This window comes from Girardinichthys multiradiatus, chromosome 22 (assembly GCF_021462225.1).
Source record: "Girardinichthys multiradiatus isolate DD_20200921_A chromosome 22, DD_fGirMul_XY1, whole genome shotgun sequence".
In the NCBI taxonomy this organism is placed as follows: domain Eukaryota; kingdom Metazoa; phylum Chordata; class Actinopteri; order Cyprinodontiformes; family Goodeidae; genus Girardinichthys; species Girardinichthys multiradiatus.
Window position 1 is genome coordinate 30,881,665 of NC_061814.1, and position 22,683 is coordinate 30,904,347.

The following is a 22,683-nucleotide window of genomic DNA, read 5'->3' on the forward strand; positions in this document are numbered from 1 at the left end:
AGTGAGTGTGTGACTTTTGTGAGTTTTCTACACATTGTTTGTCCATATTTTCCTCATGAGGGTAAACAAGACAACAGAAATGTAGTTGCAGCTGTTCTGTAGAAACAGATCGCCATGCAACTCAAACTTAATAAGTCCTTCTTCATTTAGTTTTTTCACAACACATTTGTCCCTGAAAGGTCACTTAAAGCTAATGCTAAACATGTGATAGTTTGAAGCGAAGTTAAAATACTGATCAGACTGCAGCTGCTGTCAAACTTCCTCTCAGTTCTACACTGAAGAAAAAAAATAATTAATGCAGCAGCTAATAACTTTTGTAAACCCTCAAGAGGAATGACTAGAGAAACAGCTATTGATTTATTTATTAAAGCAACCTGTGGACAGGATTTTGGCAGTTTGTACAGACAAACTGCTGTCAAAAACTTGTTTTACCTGTGAAACTTTATGCTCACAAACACCCACAGGGTCCTCAATGGTCTGGCTGCTGACTCAATGCTAGAGCTATCTTTCATAGCCATGGCATGAACTATGTTGTGCTCCTGTCCCTCAAACTTAGGTTGTTATTCTGTGGTAAAAACTGTAAATGGAAAGACTTTTAGGGGGTGGAGAGAATTCTTTTTCCATACAAACCTTTTGTTTTCACTATGTAATCAGCTTTCCCTTTTGATTTTTCTCTCCTTTTGTTTAGACACAAATTTTTACCTAGCCTTACAAAATAGCTCAAGATCAGTCAGATTGGATGGAGATCATCTGTGAACATCAATCTTCAATTCTTGCCACAGATTTATCAATGGATTTAGTTGGATCTCTCCAACAGTCTCAAGTCTTTTGCCATCTCTTGCATGTTTTCTTCCAGAATGTTCTTGTATTTAGCTCCATCCAGCTTCCATCTGTTCTGATAAGCATCCCTGTAACTGCTGAAGAAAAGAATCCCCACAGCATTAGGCTGCCACCAGCATGTTTTACAGTTGAGATGGTGTGTTAGGGTTGATATACAGTGTTTGTTTTCTGCTATGATAGGTTTAAGGAGTATGAATACATTTGCAAGGCACTGTAAATAAATTACTGATTGTTGCTAATAAAGTTTGAATATAATTTTTTTCAACAAACTTGTTGATATATAAATCTAATAGTGAAATGTATGCTTTAAATTATAAATCAAGGTTATTTGTCCACATTTTGTCCATTCTTCCAATGACCCTTACTTTTCTTTCAGTCAGCAATTTCTGCCACAGAGGCAGTGAAGCCCTGAAAACTCATGGGAAACTGAATCACAACTTGGACTCTGCAGACAGGTTTTAAAAATATGATGGACAGCGGAGAAACATGTGCTGGCTCTGAGAGCTTAATCTGTCTTATTGATGACAGGTCAGTGTCTCTGCGGAAACCTACGATCAATAGAACTTGACCCTCTTAAATATCAGCAGTGCTGACAACCCTCTTGTCTCTATGCTTCGCCCAATCAGGATTGATAGCAGTTATTTTGCACTCCATAGACAAGTGACTGCTGTTAGTTCCTCATGTTTAATACTGATGATGTTGCACGTTGTCCCATACAAGCCTTCAGCTTCATGTCATGCTTGATTATACAGTGATCTCAGTGATCACTCAACCATCATCACAAAAAAAAAGTCAGGTGATGACATATTGCACTGGCATGTTTACAGGCATAGAAGGTGCTGCAGTGATATTTCTGATTATTTCAGGTGACATTTAAATATCTTTGCCTTCTGTCTAAAATTTTAAGAAACAATTAGCTAGCTTTCTAGCATGATTTATTGTAAAGGTCACATGAACAGTGTCTTGCAAAAGTTTTAGATGTTTTTCAAAATGTCATATTACAACCATGAACCTCATTGTACTTTATTTGAATATTATGTGATAGACCAACACACAATGGTACATAATTGAGAAGTGGAAGGATGATGATCTGTGGTTTTATAATATTTTTACAAATAAAAGTCTGAAAAGTGTTACATGCAAAATATTGTGTGCAGGAGAAAAGCTCTGCACTGTTGCTCTCAACACACTTTCCCCACCATAAAACATTGACATGGCAGCATCATGTTGTGGGGATGCTTTACCTCAGTGGGGACATGCTAGCTGGTCAGAGTCAATTAGAATGTATAGAATACAATAAATACAAGGAAACTCTGAATGAAAACCTGATAGAGACTGCAAACAAAGATCCGGGGTGAGGTTCTTCTTCAACAAAGTTAAACATACAGCCAAAGCAACAATGTATTGGTTTATTAAAGCATATTTGTATGTTAGAATGGCTCAGTTAAAGTCCAGACCAAATTCCCAGATGCTCTCCAACCAATCTGACTAAGCCTTAACTTTTTGAATTTGTAAATCTGGTAGGGACATATCCCAAAAGACTTTCAGTCGTAACTTCAATAAAAGATGGATCTATAAAGTATTTACTCATGGATGCTGCATCAAATGCATGCCACTCTGCTCACATTTTATAGAAATATAAATTGCAGATTTTGTTCTCCACATTGACCCGGTTGTTAGCACTGGGGTCCAGCAAGAAAAGGTCTGGGGTTTAAATCTCAGCTGGGGCTGTTTCCATGTCCTCTGTGCAAGTGTAGGTTCTCTCCAGGAACCCTGGCTTCCTGTGATAGTCCAAAAACATGCATGTTAGGTTTTTCTTTGGCCACTATAATTTGCCCAAGAACCTTGCCAGTTGCCCATTAACTGCTGGAGACAGACACTAATGACCTTGCAATGACAAACTGGGTATAGAAGATACAGCTAATCGAAAGAATATTCATCCTCAAGGCAGATTTTGGTTTAAAGTAAACATGTAATTTCACCAACATGTTTCTTCTGCCTGGAAGTAATTTTAGTGTTTTGGAGTGGTCTGTACAGAGCATTTGTTGAGGGAAAGAATTTGTTGAGGGAACTAAAGATTAGGGTGATGACAAAGAGGCCTTCCAACCTCAAAGACTTAGAGCACATCCCCAAAGATAAGTTGGGGAAAAAAATCCAGTTGAAAGAGACATTTGGAAAAAGCTTTAATTGCTGCAAATCCAAGGAAGAGTTTTCCATTGATGGTTGAAAAGGGTATAAATAATTTTAGACATGTATTTTTTTTTTAAGAAAAGTATAAGGAAAGACAGATCTTTTTTTCAAAATGGTTACTCATTTTACATTGTTTGATTTTCTTTTCAGAGATGCCTCTTTCATATCCCATGATTAATTTTGGTCTGGCTGGTTCATTCAGTTTAATCAAAATGTAACTTGGTTATTTTCAACTCACTCTTTTGTAGCTTTATGATTAAACATTAGTCACTTTATCTGTTTTTTTTTTTTTTGGTTTTTGTTTTTTTATTTAAAAACTTAAACTAGTACACTGGGTGATACTCATAGCCCAAATCAGGTGGGTTGCATCAACCCAGGCCTGAATTAGTCCATATGTGACCCAAGACTAGGTTAGCAATTTTTTCCCCACCCAGCAACTTTTTGTTTAAACCTCCCACTTGCCTTTAAAAGGAAAAAAATCATGCAGTTATAGTTCTAACATTACTTTAACAAATGACAATAACTAGTAATAAAGCGTTGCTTGGGTTTTTGATGAACACAAAGCCCCATCTGTGATGACCAGAGAACTCCACCTAATGTTTCAACAACTAATCTTTTTAAGTGGAGGCAGTGACAGCAGGATGCTCACGTCACACACCTCGATAAGATGTGAAGACAAAAACAGCCGATTTCAGCACAACCAGAAAAAGGATAGAAAAAACAAGACATTTACTGCTAACACAATAAATTGCATCCATCTTTACAGTTTTTAAATGCTATCCTTCAAGTAAATACCAAGCAGCTGCTGAGTGTCTTCACCAGGCCTCCTAACAAAGTCATTGACCTTTTCTGTGACACTGACTATATTTCAGGGTGCAGAATGTTCAAACTCCTAAAGCTGTGAGATGTGAGATGCAGGTTTTGTGCCATGATTAATGCTCCTTTCTTCCAATCTCTGACAAACACAAGGACCACTCTACCTGGTTGATACAGTTCCTCGCAAATTGAATCCTCACCTCGTCGTTCTTGTTTGTTATTCATTCACACTTGGTACCACCACTCCTCACAGGGCACCCATCCTCTTTCATTTTCACCAATAAAGCATTCTGGTACGACATGACTTTGGCAGCAGCTCCCAAAATGGCTTTGCCAGTTCTGAGGTCAATGTGGGTATTCATCCGAGTCGTTTCTCTGCAAAGATTGTAATGATCAAAGTTTGTGTGCCACAGACTTGGTATAATTTACAGAAACACCAAGTGCCCTCAGTCATCACTCAGTGGGGTGCTTTGCTTATCTTTGTTCAGACCAATTATATGACCCGATGAAAAGAATACAATTGTCGTTCTGTGCCAGTGGTTTCCCAAATAAAAAAGTGCTTAATGACCTTCTCACTCCCCCTTTTCAGCTTAATTAAATGGGAACAATTTTACAGGATGGATTACTGTAAAGCAGCAAACAGGAGACTGCCAGCTCCTTTTTCACTGAGTACATTTTGTGTGCAGCTGCTTGATTGTTGTCCAAGCCACTTAACTATAGCTGACCACCAGCAGGTCTGGCTGTGGAGCTGCAGACATCCCACAGCAGCAAGTATGGGTTACACATAATGCAGCCATGCAGGCAAGCACGCTGGACGTTCTTATATATTACATATACAAGGATGATGCTTGTTTGTGGATTTACTCGTCAATGACAATAAAAATATTTCCCAGTATCATTTTATTCAGCCAATGACTGAATCAATATTCACAGAGCCATATTACCCCGCAATTACAGCTCTTTTAAGGGCATGTCTCTAAAAGCTTTGCACATCTACAGACTAAAGATTTTCATTATTATTGTTTGCAAAATAGCTCAGCCAGACTGAATGGAGAGCAAATGTGAACTTGTTTAGGTCTTGCATCAAAACAAAAACATTTTTGTCTGGGCTTTGACTGATCCATTCTAAGTACAGTAAATGAATCAGTAAAATGTACTCATATAGCACTTTGCACATGTAAAAAACAAACGTTCCTCACAGAAGCTAGAAAATATAGAGGGCAAGAAACAGTCACAACACTGTGAAGACTCCTGTTTTTGCTTGTCTTAATATTTTACCTTCTGTCTCTCAGGTGATGTGGGAGTGGTTTGGAAACAGCTTCTGACTGAAAACACCTGGGCCCAATGTTCCCTGTCTAGGCTGGGCTGCTCATCATACCAGTGGCTGTTGTTCTCGCCATAGCAGGCAGTCCATGTATTTGGTTTAGTTTTGCTAAAACAAATAATTCACATCATAAAACAGAACATAAGAACAAGTTATAATAACAAGCGCTACCTAATTAAAATTGTGTCAATACAAAAATATCATTAACTACTTTTTTAAATATTTAAATCAAGACAACACAAAGATGGAGGCAACACATTTCACCCACAAACCATCAGATGATCTCAGACAATTGGCCCTGTCCCAATACCCACACTACACCCTACGCCCCACTATGAAGTGTTTACTTTGTACAAGTGCATGTAGGGGTTGAAGTGCGCAGGTTACAAGCATGCAAAATAGGAGTTACGTCATCGACTTGCACCTCTGCACCGTAACTGCAACATCAAAAAGGGCGGGAACCAGCGCTGTTTTCAGTCTTGCTGCTAAAAAAAACTATTTAAAACTGCAACAAGCAATTGTTTTGAGGAGAAGAAAGTGCAGGAAGCAAAGGAGGTTTATACACCAGACTCTCTCAGCCCCAGTGTTTATTTGAAAGGTAACTTCAGTGTTCTGGCCTACTGACTGCCCAGACTCACTCTGAACCCAGTGGTATCTTACAATGTTGAACCTGGAAAACCAGTAAAAAAAATATTTGTCGGCTTGCTGTCTAAAGTTTACGCAGTTCTTATTATTCTGATTTGATGGCTGGTTACGTTGACGGTTGTGATTGGTTTTTGCTCAGAACGTCATCTGCAGCAGTGAATTGTGGGTAATATACTTCGGCGAAGCCCGCATCTAAGCGGACTTCGCCGAAGGGCGGATTGAGGACACAAAGGGGGCGGGGCTAAGGACCACTCTGGAGAACTGGGACACACAACGCACTCGAACCCATCAACGGGAACGCTCAATTCAGGGACACAAGGGTGGAAATGCGAGTATTGGGACATGTAAAGGAAAACAAAGGTCTCGGAGCTCAGAGATATAAGCTATATCCTAGAACATGAAAATGCTCTGTCAAATGTAAAACATTCGATTGCAGGTCTGGAAACTGCTTGTGTCATAAGGTCAATTTTAGAGGTGGATCAGGGATGCAGGACGAGCAGAAATAGTTGGAGAGAATATCACAGTTTAATGAAGGGAGCCAACTTACAAATGCCAATGGGGGCTTAACAGGAGATCCAGGTAACAGAGTTCAATAATAAGCAGTCCTGGTTTCTGGATCGCAGCACACACCTAAACGTGGAAAGAACTGACAGACTAAGAAGACAAACGACACTGCGTGACAAAGGACAAAGACAAACTTAAATACAGATGAAGGTGGACATGAAACAATAGGGCAGGTAATCAGGGAAAACAGACACAGGTGTGGAACAGGCGTGCAGCAAGACAGAGGGGCAGGTGAACCAGATAGGGATAAACGAGAACATGAGGAGCCTGACAAGACAAACAGTAAACAAACCCAAGGGACCAGAACACAGGGAGATAACAGATCTAATAATACAATAAATAACACAGTCAAAGAGAACGGAACCTAGGAAACAAAACACCAGAAACGAGGACTCAAGGACTAACCAAACGAGTAGCAGAAAAACACCTGACAAAACGTAAACAATTACAGAATCAAAAAACCACACACAGAGACCACACAATAAACAGAACAGAACCTAGAAAATAAAACACCAGAAACGGGAACTCAAAAACTAACCATACTAGAACAGCAAGACACCTGACTAAACGTAAACAAATACAGAACCAAAAACCCACACTGTCATAATCTACCTGTGTTAGGTTTTTGGGTTTGTGTTCTGTTTATCTTCTCTGCACAGCCAGGTTCTTCTCTTGCTTTATTTCTGTTGATTCAGGTTTATTAGATTGTTTCTCTTGAGTTTCGTTACCTCTCTGTATTTCGGTGTTTGATATGTTAGTTTATATTTCCTTATAGATCTAGTTCCTCCCTGTTTATGTTCTTTTTGCAGTCTCATTGTTTACCTATCTCAGTTCATTTTGATGTTTCCTGTTACCTCCTGCTGATCCATGTTAATTAGTCACTCTCCCTCAGTATCCCTCAGTCTCCCTTCCACCAGCGGCACCTGATTCTCTCCTTGGTTATCATCCTCATTTTATTGGTCCATACTCCACTTCCATCAGTATTTAAACTCTCTGTGTTTCATTGTTTGCCTCCAGTTCCTCCTGGAAACTACCCTCATATCTTCCTGGCAACTATACTTATTTCTACCCTGTCTGCTACCACGTTCCTGCCCTGCCATGTCCAGTCAGTCGATAAGTCTTTAGTTTGTTATTATTAAAACTACTCAAACTCACCATTCTGCCTCCTCGTTCCATTCTGCACATTTACAGATTTTCTTTCTGAATTACCTTGTATTTAGCTCCATCCATCCTCCCATCAACTATGGCTGGCCCCAACCCCCCTGTCTCTACTGAATAAAAGCATCCACACAGCATCATTGTGCTAGCACCATATTTTACATTGTGGGTTGTAGGTTCAAGGCAATGTGTTTGGTTAGTATTTTGGAACATATACAGTACTTCCACAAAATTTTACATTTTTGTATTATCTGATCAGAGCCCCTTTCTTCCACAGGGGTTTCCAAGTCTAGTTCTCCGGAGCGCCCATCTTGCATCTTTTAGATGTTTCCCTACACAAACACACCTAATTCAAATGGCTTTATTCTCTCATTAGCACGCCATTCAGCTCTGCAGAGGTCAGGTAACAAGCCATTCATTTCATTCAAGTGTGTTCACCACTGTTCTTCCACATATTTACTGTGTACCCTCAATAGCTCTTATGGCTTTCTTTCAACATGTGATTTCTTCTTCCATAAGACCTGTAGGGAGCACAATTAATAATTATCCTGTGTACACCACATTTTTCCACTTGACCTGTGAAATTCCCCAGCTCCTCCAGGATGTATGCTATCATTGCCATAAAATGTTCAAGGTTTTGGATATTGACCTGGTACCTAACCCTGCTTTATACTTCTCCTCTACTCTACAGATATAATATAGACATTACTTCTGTGCTTGGATGTATGTTGTCTACATTTGACTTTATTCAGTCTGATTTGCTTCATCTGAAACTAGTACTAAATGCTGATAAGACAACCTCAACAACACTGTATCGGCCGTGGACCACTTCAGGTTCTTAGGAACCATCATCTCTGAGGACCTGAGATGGTCTTCACACATAGACAATGTTCGAAAGAAGGCCCAGCAGAGACTGTACTTCTTGAAGCAACTCAAGAAGTTCAACCTTCCACAGGAGCTGTTGGTCATCTTCTACACTGCCATCATTCAGTCTGTCCTGTCTTCATCCATCTCAGTGTGGTTTGGCTCATCCACCAAACAGGACAGGTCCAGACTGCAACAAATAATCAGGACTGCAGAGAGAATAATTAAGGCTGACCTTCCCTCCATCCAGGACTTATACAGGTCTAGGGTCAGGAAAAGAGCTGCTAAAATCTCTGCAGACCCCACACACCCTGCACATAAACTGTTCAGAGTTTTACCTTCAGGCCGCCGCTACAGAGCACTGTTCACTAAAACCAGCCGCCACAAAAACAGTTTCTTCCCCCAGGCTGTTTCTCTGCTGAATATTTAATAGAGTTCCAAACAACAGCATACAGATGTTGCAAATGCACCTTTTTTGTATATGTGTATATTGTACATTGTAAATATGTATATTCTGTAATGCAAAAACAAAAACCAGAGAGCAAAGTGTACCGGAGTCAAATTCCTTGTTTGTATGCACGAACTTGGCAAAAAAGCTGATTCTGATTCTTAAACCCTAGATTCATGCCTTGGTACATGTTCATCTATAAAGCTATCCTTGGAGTGTTCTCAACTTACTTATCCTTCTACATGTCACTTAGACAGTCCAGCCACAGACTTTACTCTCAGGGCTTTATCTACTTGACTTTTCAATTAGTACGATCAGAACTTGGAAATAAACATTTCCTTGCTCTGCCCTGTCAACTTGGAACTCGCTACAGCAGGATCAGAAACTATTCATGCTGAGTTCTCTTGGATAATTAAAATTTACTCGTACTCGTCCTCTTCCACATTATCCGGAACTGGGTTGCGGCGGCGGCAGCAGACTCAGCAGAGACATCCAGAAGTCCCTCTCCCCAGACACCTCCTCCAGCTCCTCCGGGGGGAGCCCAAGGCGTTCCCAAGCCAGCCAAGAGACATAGTTCCTCCAGCGTCCCCTGGGCCTCCTCCCGGTGGGACATGCCTGGAACACCTCCCGAGGAAGGCGTCCAGGAGGCATCCGGCATAGACGCCCAAGCCACCTCAACTGGCTTCTCTCGATGTGGAGGAGCAGTGGCTCTACACCAAGCTCCTCCCGGATGGCCGAGCTCCTCACTGAGGGATTGCCCAATCACCCTCCAGAGGAAGCTCGTTTCAGCCGCTTGTATCCGGGATCTCGTTCTTTCGGTCATGACCCAAAGTTCATGGCCATAGGTGAGGGTAGAAACACTTTTCGGCTCAGCTCTTTTCACCACAACGGACTGACACAGTCTCTCCATTATTGCGGCAGCCACACCGATCCGTCTGTCTATCTCCTGCTCCTTTCTCCCCTTACTCGTGAACAAGACCCCAAGATACTTAGGCTCTACACACTCTTAGGCTAATTAAAAGTTATTAGACTAAAAATAGAGAAACTTTATTATGAAACATGCTCTTATCGTAGTTCATATTTTATTTGCTTGTTTCATTGAATGATTGTTTTATTTATATATATTGTTACTGTGTTTGTAACTTTTTATGTTTTTCAAAGAGGTCTCTCTTGTAAATGAGATCTTGGATCTTGATGAGACAACCTGTATAAAAATAAATAATTTAACACCTGTGCTCCTCTCTTGCCTGTGTAAACCATGGAAATTATATGTTTAACACAACACAAGCTCAACAGAACTGATGCTCCTCTTAGTAAAGTTCTCTGTGTAGTGGTGTGAAGTATTTGTTTTTGGTAATAGCTCACCAAATTTATTTAGTTTTCTGCTAATACGTGACAGAAAGCAGTGTGTGCTGAGGCTCATGCTGTGCATTGCTTGACATCATTACCTGTTTTTTTTTTTTAGCTCATGTCTTTATGCCAAGTCTTCTTTTTAATGGGTACTATAAAAAGGGGGCTGTATGTTTATTTATAGACCATTGCTTTAAAAAAAAGCTCTTGAAGAATTGCAAAGAAACAGGTTTGGCAGAAATTCACACATAATTAATTAATAGTTAGAGAGGCAGGAACTCTTTCTTAAAATAATTAAAATTCCTTATTATTTATCTTCTTTTTATCTGCAAATGATCCCAATTTCATTTAATAAAAACCTATTCTTATTTAAGTATTTTTTCAGAACTGCATCTAGTGGTGTTTGGTGCTACATTAGTTGAAAAAACTGAAAAATGGATTTTGTGATGATGACAGTTCACCCCCAAATAGCAGCTGTGATTCCTCTGTCTTTAAGTTTTTCTAAAGTTCATTAAGAAAAAAACTGCAAACAGCTGTGGATTCAAAAGGATACTGGTTGAGAATAAATTGATAATGACAATGTTTGACTCATTATCCTGAATATTATATAAAAGCTTCACATACCAAATGATATTAGGAATATTTTTATAGACATGCTTATAAAAGAAATGACTGGCATTCATTGGAATGAAACCGGTAGTAAGCAGCAACATTTCTGATCTTTTAAGACAATAACTGATAAAAACAAAATGGAAATTAAATTTAACTGAAAAAAGGTCTAACAGCGTGGTTTGGTTGTGCTTTCTCAATGTTTTTGTTCCTTTATATACGTTCTAAGGCAATTGTTTTTTTTAATGATCACTGATTGCAAATTTATACAAATTATCTCATCAAGCACATTTACTGCAAACTGCAGATTCTGTGCAATTAACATAAACAATATTTATAAGTTATGCTTCCATTTATATACAGATTGCTTCACAAAGGTTCTCAGGTTCTCTCATTACTGGACTGAAAATCTATTCAAAGAGGACTTGCTGCAAAATAATGAAACTTTTCTCTATTTCAGGCACTGAAATCCACTTACAGATGGCTCAAACAAGATCTGAAAGCAACAAGATATTGGTACAGCTGGTTGTCTTTTTAATCCTCCGCTGAAACTGTAATCAGGGATGCCTTTAAAAACACATGAAGATTACATGTATGCAATTATACAGGAAAGCAAATCATGTGGAAAAACTATGGTTTTCTGAGTATTACATTTGGGAAATTTTTTTACAAGTAAAACACATCTTAAAAAAAAACATTTCACACATACATTTTGCCACAGTATAATTTCCGCAAGTGCAAAACTGGTGGAAAAGCATATCTATTATGGATTTCATGCTCCCACATTTTTCACATCTTATGAATCAATCTAATTTATATGCGAAACAAATGTGCGTAAACATTACACATGTGGATGCTGTGGTTGTCTTGTAATCACCAGGTTGTGAGGTCTATTCTAACATCCCCTAAAACATACTGACAATCCACTAGGTTGGTTATGACTCAATTAACAAATGTGTGAGAACATGTGAGTGCAGCTGGAATTGACTTGACTTGTTGTCGAGATAAGAAAGGGGCTGTATGAATTTAGTCTGAATATCGTTTCAAATGGGGATCATGGGTAATTAATTTTTTTCACCTGGCCATCAGACGTTAACTCAGGGTTTTCACACGGGATGTGACATGTGTTGCATACACTATACCATTAATTTGTCACAAAAACACATTCCCTATGTGCACATTTCTCAAATGTGATTTCAACATGTACTACGTCACAGTAAACTGTTTTTTCCCATAGGAGATATAGTGATATTTTTTAATGTTTGTGGTGAGTAATTAATTTCCTAGGAATTAAAAATAATATATATGGTAAACATCCAATTAAAATGTAGTTTTTTTAAATTGTACATTTTTCAATGTATTTATACATTTATACATATTGATATATCTACCGCAAGGTGTAGCCTAGAAACACGAGTTTGTCCTTCACACACAGCAAACCAAAGCATATCTTTTATAAAGGAAATTATGCCTTTCTATTAGAAAAACTGTTTTTATTGATATTCAACCAAACTAATCAGAGCACTGTAATTGCTATGGGTAATGACGACTAAAGTGTCACACATCCTGGGCAAAACTTCTTGACAGAATTAAAACTGTGCTAAGTCAGTACAGACAAATCCATCTTTAGATCCCAGCCAACATGTGTATGTAGGCCCCTTTTCTCAGACCGGATGAGTACAAAAAGGATCTCAGCCACAAGTTGCTAATCACTTGTCTTGGGTTTCTGGTATGACACCAACTTGGGTTGACTTAACACAACCTATTTCATCAAAATCATTTGACTACCATATGTAGGTTTTTGCTGGGTATCAAATAGATATTATGAAAGTCATGTATAAATGGGTAACGTGTCTGGAGCCCGTTTAGGTCCAGTTTTTACAAAGGGTCGCCCTACATCAAATCAATGTAGCAAATAAAGTCAAACCAGGGTACTTGTGGTCTCTCCAGGATGCAAATGCCCTGCTCTCTAACCACTAGGCCACCACTCCCCGATGGAGTTATTATGTAACTTTTGGACAGTCCCACCTGGGATATATTTCCAGCCAATTTCCTATTCATATGGCCCCTATATGTAAATGTTTGCTGGGATAATATATTCCATAGTGAATGAATAAAGGTTTTCCAGATTCAAGAACTGTAGGCTACATAGCTGCTACATTGCAGAAACACCTGTCCCTCAATATTGACTGTCTGCAGTGCACCAACACACGTCTTTTTCAGGATAAAAGTCAGACTGTCCAGAGAAAAAAGATGAGTTAAGATGTGCTTATCTTCACAAAAATGTCAAGGGATGGGCCCCCTTCCAAGCCTCCTACTCTCATACTTATGCAAACACACACAAGCACACACACTGCCAATTCCACTACTTCTGCAAAAGTCCAGCTGGCACTACGAAAGGGATGCTTTGATGTTGGAAGAGACCAAAAAAAAAAAAAAAAACCTGCTGGAATTGCTTGATGGGAAGAAGCTGTAAGTGCTTCTGTCAGTACTAAAACTATTTTAGCTACTGTGCTGGAGGCAGCATTGAGACAGCTGGAACAGGAAGATTTAAATGAGTGCAGGATTTCTTAAGAACAGGTTGCTTGTTTGGACCACCCTTCATGAGAGGGAAAAGTGGACACTGTTCATTTCTGATGAAAATTAAATACTGATTATGTCTGTGTTAAAAGATTTGCATGTGATTCTAAATTCAGAATCTGTGTGATTAGAATGCCAATGTTAAGTTGTTATAGCACTATTTTAGACTTAATGTCTAATCGAAGGTCCCCTAGGCCTGACTGAACTATTACAATAAAATGTGACTTGACTGTAGAAAGAACGGAGCATTAATTTTACCAGAAGTTGCTATAAAATAACCGAACATTACATCAACTATTTCCTGCTTTTTATTAATGCCACAGATGTCCTCATACACACTCATAGATCAAACAAGCAAAATGTAAAAAAAGGACATCTGTAGGACTCCAGACTCATTAGAGCCCGCTAGCCTCCGCTGAGACTGCGACCAGTTCTGTGTCCCATTTTCACAACACTGATTATTCCTCAGCTCCGGATCAGAATGAATCAGTGATCAAAGACCTACTGGATTTACACCACCGGAATCCTGAGCCACTCATATGAAAGAGGTGTGTTCTCTGACACCTGTTGCTCAAACTAAAGAACTGCAGCCACTTCTGAGTAGGACTGTTATTGATTCAATAAGTCTCATATGTAAGTAAGCTTGAATGAACATACCTGAAGAGATGGAAACATGAAAGGCTTTTTGACTGATTGGGGGCATGCTGAGCTAAAAGCGGCTTGGAAAGGGTTAACTCTCCTAATGCCATATCTCTGTGATGCATTTCAGATGTCCAAGGACCCATGAATTCCTGCCCTGATAAGCTGTCAGGAACATTGCCCTTTTTACAAATTGTCCATGTGTGCATATGTGTGATGAGGAACTGCGAGCTCCAATGGACACCCTCAAGGTTATATGCCATTAAAAACAAGACTGCATAAATTCTGGCTAATAATTCATAATAATGACCCCCAGTTTGCTGGCCGCTTGTTTATCTCATATTCATTAACATGCCCGCCTTGTGGTGCTTATGCTGTAAAACTTCTCAGAATTGGGAGAAAGGGAGAATCATTAGAGGGCATATGGAAATGATTAGAATCTGCAGAAATGGACCCATCCACAACTCTCAGATAAAATCCCCATAAAGTATGTGAAGATTAAGCACACAGATTGGCAGAAAGAAATATTGTGGTTATGTGTGAGTGTTGAGTCTGAGTGTGCCACTACCCCTTCAGCGCTATTTTGACCTTTCTTGGCTCTCATCCTGTCTCCTTGACCCGTCACTTCCTTGATCATGATCTCAGATTCTTAGGGAGGCCTTGAGTAACGAGCCTTGATTATTCATGTTTTTTTAGCCCAAAACAGTGATTTTTGGTTATTTCAGTTCTTTTAACCATTGTTGTTCTTATACAGTTGAAACCATATATTCTATTCCTGCTGCACCTTTCACTAATCACAGTTTCATCCCTTGCCAATTATTGTTTGTCTGTTTTGACAATGTTTTTGTCATTGGGTGTCAATTATTGTGTTAAAGGTTGCTGTCGATATGTTTGCACTGCTTCACTGTTCCTTTAAGTTGCTCTTTGGGGACAAATAAAGTTTTATTACATTTAATTGAATTAAATTATCTGCATAAAGATACATAACCTTTTTTATCAGTTTGACATTAAATCAAACTAAACTTTTTGTTTTAGGTCAGTTAGGATTACTAAACTCACTTCTATTTGCTCAAAGCCAGAACAATGACAGAGGGGATTATTTTTGAGAATGTTTCAATATTTTCTTCATAATCTGACATTTCTATTCACTAAGATTAAAATGCTTTTAAGCAATTTCAGAAAGCCAAGATACTGATGTCATGTTTTTTTTTTTTTTGTTGTTGAATTCACAACATTTCAGTTAAATGGAGGGAAACCTGTGGCTGAAGTTGAAAGCAACAGCTCAAACACACTGCTTCTTTGTGTGACATTGTTGAAAAATGAACAAAAATGAAAAGAAAATATCAGGAAGAGAACTGTGGACTTCAAGTCTGCTTCATCATTGAGTACTATTTAAGGATGCCCAAAGGTGCCAAGTTTATCTATTCAGACAACTAAATGCATTTATAAAGATCATGATGTCATAATGATGTCTGCCATCATAATCTTCACCAAGATGGGTTGTGTGTCCCTTAGATTACATTCAATTCAAATTCAAAAATACTTTATTAATCCCAAAGGTAAATTAAATGTTGTTGTAGCTCATTAGGAAGGTTTCTTCAAAGAGCCGTTGTAGATGCTGATGGCAGGAAGGATCTCCTGTAGCGCTCCGTCTTACAGCAGATCTGAAGAAGCCTCTGACTGAAGACACTCTGTTGTTGTACAACAGTCTCATGAAGAGGATTCTCAGGGTTCTCCATAATGTTCTTCATTTTATGAAGAATCCGTCTTTCCACAATGATCTCCAGAGGTTCCAGAGGAGTCCCCAGAACAGAGCCAGCCTTCTTTATCAGCTTGTTGAGCTTTTTTAAGTCCCTGGCTCTGATGCTGCTTCCCCAGCAGATGATGGCGGAAGAGATCACACTCTCCACAACAGACTTATAGAAGATATGCAGCATCTTGCTGCAAACACCAAAGGACCTAAGCTTCCTCAAGAAGTACAGTCTGCTCTGTCCCTTCTTGTAGATAGCTTCACAGTTGCATCTCCACTACAGTATGTTGTCCAAGTATTTATACTCCTCCACCACCTCCACTTCTTCTCCCATGACAGAAATAGTGTTTGACCTATTCCTGTTTCTCTTATCTATAATCATCTCCTTTGTTTTATTCACGCTCAAGATGAGATGATTGTTTCTACAGCTTGCTACAAAGAGGTCTCCCAGCTCCCTGTACTCAGCTTCTTGTCCATTTCTGATCCACCCCACGACTGCAAAATCATCCGAGTATTTCTGCAGATGATAGGAGTTTTTCTTGTACTGGAAGTCTGAGGTGTACAGAGTGAAAAGGAATGGTGAGAGTACAGATGGTTTGTTGCAAAATTGAGCTGAAAGGTAATTTAGTAAGGAAGAAGCCATTACTCCAAAAGCAGCATGAAAGGTTCGATTACAGTTTACAAATGCACTTAGGGACAAAGACATGTCCTGTGTTTTAAATAAACTAGAAGTGAAGTTTTTGGTCATAATGATCAATGTTGCATTTGGAGGCTAAATGGGAGGGTTACAAGCTTGAGACCACCATCCCAACTGTGAAGTATTTGAAGAACAGAAGAATTTGTAGGAAAAAGCAAAGACATCTGCATTCATGTCTTTAGTCAAATATACACAGCCACAACTGAAGGTAAAACGTATTACCTATAATGGACATTTGTTTACTCTGGTACAAATTACATTCACTAGTTTTATGGAACCCTAGAAGGCATAGGTAAATGGGGTCATGCAGGATTAATTTAAAGCCTTATGTTTTAATGTACAAATAAATTATATATTTTTAAACAAATTATAGAAAAGAAACTTTGTATTTCTTTAGATTGTTTGCACAAAATTGTTTTCCTATGAAGCTGTTGCTGGTCTTCAGAGTATGACTGCTTCTTCTGGGCACTAAATCTATAATTCATCTTTTCAGAACTCATTTTACCGAAGTACTGGTTCTTTGCCTAAAATGTTCACTGGCAAACTGGTCTAATTCTCCTTTAGTACAGCAGAGAGGCCTTTTTGATGTGCTGCCCTGGCAGCCAGGTCCAAATGGGCATTTTCTCCCCAATCTTTTTTAAAATTACTTGCAGGTGTTCAAAAATATTCAGTTAACATTTGATTGTAGGAAGCATCAAATTTGTGAAAATACAACATCCATGGGGTTTGTTTATTTCCCACATGTATATTTTTCAGAGTGCAGCACTGGGTGCAGTAGCTGCCAACGTGTTGGGTTTAATTACGGTGTCGTTCTGTTTGAGCACGATAGTAAGATGAGGAAATTTGAAGGAGGTGGGGTGGAAATGCAACAAAGGTCGTCGGTCAGATTTGATCCCTTTATGTGGTGTCTGTGGACAGTGTGTGGAATCCCCAATGCCAGCCAATCAATTTGTTACCAGTGGGTGTATTGAGTGGTTGGGGAGATTAATGCAGACACTTGGCTCATTAGAAATGTCACAGGCTTACTCTTGATGCTCCATCCGAAGAGTTGACCAATTGATCAAATGAAGGCATGATCCTGTGCCTCTCATTCTCATAGGATCCTGGAAGAGAAGAAAAAATATCCTTAATGACTTCTGAAAATTTGTGCAATTGAGAGTTGAAAATATAAGTTTCTGTATACTGTGCCTTGCAAGATTAAAAAAAAAGTCATTTTAGTGTCAGACCTAGAAACACAAGGTAGAGAATAATAGTGCAGTAAAAGAAAATACACGGTTTTGATTTTTTCCATATCAAAATCTCAAAAATATGGCATGCATTGTCTTCAATCTTTACTCCAGATACACTCATAAAAAACCATACAACGCCACCCATTGCCTTCAGAAGTTACTTAATGACTAAATACAGTGAACCTGTGTAGGATTTAGTCTGAGTAGGGATCAAGCTGTTCTGTTAAGGTCTCAGAGGTTTGAGAGTATTTTGAACAAACAGCTGGCAAAGCACTATCAATCCATCATTCAAAATTAAAATGAGTACAGTACTACTGAAAACGTACCAATGTATGGCCTTCTACTTCAGCTGACAAGCCTGATAAGAGCATTAATAAGAGAAGCAGCAATGGGTCCATGGTAACTCTGAAGGAGCTGCAGAGATACACAGTACAGGTGGAAGATTCCATCAACAAGAAAACTATTAAATAGAGAAAGTCACTTTTAAGGTTTGTTAAAAGCCTTGTATTCAATACAGCAAATGTGAAAGAAGGTGCTTTTGTCAGATTACACCACAATTATACTTTTTGGCCTACATGCAAAAATCCTATGTGTTGCAGAAAATTAACACTGCACCTCTTCGTCATTGTTGGAATTATGAATCTGAGATTATTATTTAATATTGATATTTTATCAAATAATATTTCGGTCTGTTAAGGTTTGTCCTGTGAATACCAGCCCAGTAAGGCGATGGTATGAGAACAAAATAGAAAGTTGTGAGACAAGCTCTGACATTATTCAACAGCATAAACTCTGCACATATATGGAATGAATTCACACAATTTCTTAAAATACAAGAATTTATTAACAAAAATAAGTCAACTCAAAGTCAAACATATTTCAATCAACAAACTCTTCACTATGCTAAAACAATTCAACTAAACTACTGAGCAGAATTAAAGAATAATGAAGACTAATGGACTATGTACAATATAAACAAGTTGATTAAAGATGATTAGAAATCATGATCAAAAAGAGTGATGCAACATTACCATGCAATGTTTATGTTTGAGAACCAATGATTATCTTGAAGAATCTGGAAGTAAAGTTAAGTTGGTCTTGGAACCAACTTAGACAACCATTCACAATGCAAGATCAGATAAAATATTATTTTAATAAAATAATGTTTTAAATAACGATCTGCTGAATAAAACCAACCTTCTGGATGACTAGTTCTCAACGGTGTCTAATTAGCTGCTTTTATTTATTGACATAATACAGTTTATGTGCAGGGTGTGTGGGGTCTGCAGAGATTTTAGCAGCTCTTTTCCTCACCCTAAACCTGTATAAGTCCTGGATGGAGGGAAGGTAAGCTCTGATTATTCTCTCTGCAGTCCTGATTATTCGTTGCAGTCTGGACCTGTCCTGTTTTGTGGATGAGTCAAACCACACTGAGATGCATGAAGACAGGACAGACTGAATGATGGCAGTGTAGAAGATGACCAACAGCTCCTGTGGAAGGTTGAACTTCTTGAGTTGCCTCAGGAAGTACAGTCTCTGCTGGGCCTTCTTTCAAACAGTGTCTATGTGTGAAGACCATCTCAGGTCCTCAGAGATGGTGGTTCCTAAGAACCTGAAGTGGTCCACGGCCGATACAGTGTTGTTGAGGATGGTGAGGGGGTGTATGGGGGTGGTGTTCTCCGAAGGTCCACCACCATTTCCACAGTCTTGAGTGGGTTCAGTTCAAGGTAGTTCTGACCGCACCAGTGTACCAGCCGATCCACCTCCTGTCTGTATGCAGACTCATCACCATCCTGGATCAGTCCAATGACAGTGGTGTCATCTGCAAACTTAAGGAGTTTCACGGACGAGTCCGATGAGGTGCAGTCATTTGTGTACAGGAAAAACTTTTATTGTTTCTATTGTTTTTTTCCAGAGATGGAGCTCGTAGAACAGATGATAATTGGAGAGTGGACAGGCAAGTAAATGAGCAAAGGTGTCAAAGGAATCCAACAGCTTGTGACAAGACAGCTACCGGAAGAGTAATGACAAGCTTTGCTGGGAAAATCTTGAGAGGATTTAAGACAGGATAAAAAAAGAAAAAGGAAGCATAGCACAGGAAGCTAGGAACAAATCATCTGAATGCTATTTAATGGCTGTGAAGCTGCATTTCAATGCCTTTTGGCCATTTGTCTGCCATACACCTTGTTCATCTGTATAGGCTTGAATGCCTTTCGGTATAATTGGGTCAGATGTAAAACCTGGTCAGACTGTTTGGTAGGGGAGAGCTGCCTGTTTGTTTCATTCCAGTTTTCTCCCGTTTATGTGTTTGTTAGGAAGGTTATTTTGTAGGCCTGTGTATTTTTGCTTTTATGGGAGTTAGGTACATTTCTTTTATTTTTCCTTCAGGGTTGTTTTGTTTGTTATGTTGGCCTGAGCTCTCCCTTAAGTTTTTATCAGTCTGAAGTGGAACTATTTAAAATGGTGGAAAATAAACCACTTAAATGCCACCTTGACTCCTCTTGTCACTGTCAGGATTTATGTTAGTCCCTTATATCCCCTAGACCAAGCCAGGAGACGTAACACAAATCACGAATGAGGGAACTGATTCCGGTGGCGGATGCTGGTCTTTCAAGGAGGGGAAGCTCCATTTCAAGATCGCTGATTCGCTCATTTCGCTGTCAATCAAAAAGGGATTCAGCCTCAGACAGATCATCCAATCATCATGCAGAAGCTGGGCGTCCGGGCCAACCCACTGCCCCAAAGACCCCAGAGACGCTGAGCGTCCGATGGGCGGGACAAAGCCCAGCATTTTTTGTTTAAAGCGCTGTGAAGCTGCGGGAATGAGATGAGTGAGAGGAAAGCCCGCGTCATTACCAGTGATAAGAAGCTGATTCTCAGCAAAAGTTGATCCCGTTGTAGCGCATATTTAGTCAATGACATGTACACACAACAGTATATATTTGAACACTTATTTTTTGACATTTTGCATTCTCAGAGCAATCGCCACTGACTGGTTCATACAAAGTAAAAGACAACAAGGTCAGAGGAGAACTAGACACAAATGAAGGTAGGCCCGATTACCACCCATGAATGTAAAACAATCTGTTGTCTACCTCTTCTTCTTCTTCCTCTTCTTTTGGTGGTTGGCAAGAATCTGTAGGTGTGCAATACCGCCACCACTGGTATGGAGTGTGGTTCATCATGGATTAATATCTTTCTTATATAATCAGATTCTATTAAATAATTTTGTTCTTTTTAGGAATCTTAAAATAATTTGTATATGTTTGCTCCCTATGTTCTTTTTTAATGAATCTATTATACTAAACTTTTCCTTAATCCTTTCAAATTCTCCATGCTTCTTCTTTCCAGCTCATATTTCTGACACTATAAAAATATGTTCAATTGTTTCATCCATCCTACAGTGGTCACATTGTCCTGTATTATGTTTATGTATTTTAAACAGTGTATAATTAGGTCCTGTATGTCCTAATCTTGTTATTACCCTTTCCTCCTTTCTACTCCTTCTTCCAGTTCTTTTTTCACCAACTGCCTTTTTGATCCTATAAAACCATCTTCCTTTTCTTTATCCATCCCACCTTTTCTGCCATTCTTCCTTCAATTTTTGTTTGATGATGCTCTTTGCTTCTGATTTACTTAAATGTACTGTAAAATTGATATGATTTTGTGTTGCCTTCTTAGCCATCTTATCTGCCATCTCATTTCCTTTAATCCCAATATGTGCTGGAACCCATACAAATACTATTGATAAACCCATCATTTGTAGTCTGAATAAAGTATGTAGTATTTCTAGTAGAATGTCTGGCCTCCTGTCTGAATGGTTATGTTTTAAACTCAATAGTACTGAGCTTGAATCTGAACAAATTGTTTTTAAAGGTTTTATGTCTTCCACCCACTGTACTGCTAAAAGTATTGCTAATATTTCTCCTGTGTATACTGATAAACCATTTGTGGTTCGTTTTCCTATTTATATTTGAAATTCCGGTACTATGAATGCTATTCCTGTTTTATCATTTGTTTTCAATGCATCTGTATAAATCTGAAGGTATTGATAATAATTGTTAACATATCCCTGTACTGTATTCAACTCTAATATACAGTACAGACCAAAAGTTTGGACACACCTTCTCATTCAAAGAGTTTTCTTTATTTTCATGACTATGAATATTGTAGCTTCACACTGAAGGCATCAAAACTATGAATTAACACATGTGGTATTATATACTGAACAAAAAAGTGTGAAACAACTGAAAATATGTCTTATATTCTAGGTTCTTCAAAGCAGCCACCTTTTGCTTTGATTATTGCTCCGCACACTCTTGGCATTCTGTTGATGAGCTTCAAGAGGTAGTCACCTGAAATGGTTTTCACTTCACAGGTGTGCCCTGTCAGGTTTAATAAGTGGGATTTCAAGCCTTATAAATGGGGTTGGGACCATCAGTTGGGTTGTGCGGGAGGTGGATACAGTACACAGCTGATAGTCCTACTGAATAGACTGTTAGAATTTGTATTATGGCAAGAAAAAAGCAGCTAAGTAAAGAAAAAGGAGTGGCCATCATTACTTTAAGAAATGAAGGTCAGTCAGTCCGAACAATTGGGAAAACTTTGAAAGTGTCCCCAAGTGCAGTCGCAAAACCCATCAAGCGCTACAAAGAAACTGGCTCACATGAGGACCGCCCCAGGAAAGGAAGACCAAGAGTCACCTCTGCTGGGGACGATAAGTTCATCCGAGTCACCAGCCTCGGAAATCGCAAGTTAACAGCAGCTCAGATTAGACAACAGGTCAATGCCACACAAAGTTCTAGCAGCAGACACATCTCTAGAACAATTGTTAAGAGGAGACTGTGTGAATCAGGCCGTCATGGTAAAATAGCTGCTAGGAAACCACTGCTGAGGACAGGCAACAAGCAGAAGAGACTTGTTTGGGCTAAAGAACACAAGGAATGGACATTAGACCAGTGGAAATCTGTGCTTTGGTCT